This window comes from Apium graveolens, chromosome 5, assembly GCF_009905375.1.
Source record: "Apium graveolens cultivar Ventura chromosome 5, ASM990537v1, whole genome shotgun sequence".
NCBI classification, from domain to species: Eukaryota; Viridiplantae; Streptophyta; class Magnoliopsida; order Apiales; family Apiaceae; genus Apium; species Apium graveolens.
Window position 1 is genome coordinate 234,521,298 of NC_133651.1, and position 1,401 is coordinate 234,522,698.

Here is a 1,401-nt window from a genome sequence, read left to right on the forward strand (position 1 = left end):
TCTGATTATTTCCCCAGCTGAAATTTGGATGATTTCTGTTGTTAGGATGATAGGTCGCTGGCACAGGCTGCTGTTGTCGCTGATAATTATTCACATACTGAACAGATTCGTTGACAAGAGAACACTGATCCGTAGCATGAGAACCTGCACAAAGCTCACAAACCATAGCTATTTGATTAACTCCATACGTAGCCAAAGAATCAACCTTCATTGATAGCGCTTGGAGCTGGGCTGCAATAGCGGTGGCTGCATCAACTTCCAGAATACCTGCTACCTTTCCTGATGTCATCCTCTGAGTTGGGTTTTGATGCTCATTTGTAGCCATCGTCTCAATAAGATTGTACGCCTCAGTATAGCTTTTAGCCCATAAGGCGCCTCCCGCTGCTGCATCGAGCATGGGCCGAGATTGAGCCCCCAAACCATTATAAAAACCAGTGATTACCATCCAATCCGGCATTCCATGATATGGACATTTTCTCAACATTTCCTTGTAGCGTTCCCAAGCCTCGCACATAGATTCTGTAGGTTGCTGCGCAAACTGAGTAAGAGCACTCCTCATAGCAGCAGTCTTTGCCATTGGATAAAACTTCACCAGAAACTTTTGCGCAAGATCTTGCCACGTAGTGATTGACCCAGCTGGTTCAGAATGTAACCGGTCTTTAGCCTTATCCCTCAGTGAGAATGGGAAAAGCCTCAACTTGATAGCCTCATCAGTCACGCCATTATACTTAAAAGTGCTGCAGATCTCGACAAAATTCCTTATGTGCATGTTGGGGTCTTCAGTTGCTGCTCCTCCAAAAGAAACAGAATTCTGCACCATCTGAATAGTGCCCGGCTTGATTTCAAAGGTGTTAGCTTGAATAGCCGGATGAAGGATGCTTGACTGAATGTCATCAATTTTAGGCCGAGAAAAATCTATAAGAGCTGGATCAGCTTGAACAATATGATCTCCCATATTTACTGGTTCTTTCTGCTCAGTTCCTGAATCCGAATCCTCAAAATCTAACTTCTCCGGTGTATCAAGAACTTCGTCTTTCTCCTCAGCTGTATCTAAGGTCCTCTTGCGAGCACGAGAACGAGTTTGCATAAACGCACTAAAGTACCTGAAACACAACCGCAAAGAGTAATTAACTACTACATCTTAATCACTGAGTCCTAATGACCAATGATGGTAAGTACATAAACTAAACAAATACGCCGAGTCCCCGGCAGCGGCGCCAAAAACTTGTTAGGGCGAAATCACGCACTAATATTCACGCAAGTATACGCGTTCGCAAGTAATATAGAATACTTTCTAGTTCGTTCCCTCAGAGACTCAGACTAAGTTATTGTCTAATTTAACTCACTCACCAATGTATGATTACTTCTCAATGTTAAGATAATAACACTTAAAATTGTTGA

The 1,401-nt window shown here is 43.0% G+C and overlaps 1 non-coding gene across 1 annotated transcript; it reads left to right on the plus strand.

The window, feature by feature from the left end:
- Positions 1-455: 455 nt before the first annotated feature.
- On the plus strand, positions 456-562 carry LOC141662943 (small nucleolar RNA R71). The gene has a single exon (XR_012551042.1). It is a non-coding gene; the product is annotated as a small nucleolar RNA R71 (small nucleolar RNA).
- Positions 563-1,401: the final 839 nt, after the last annotated feature.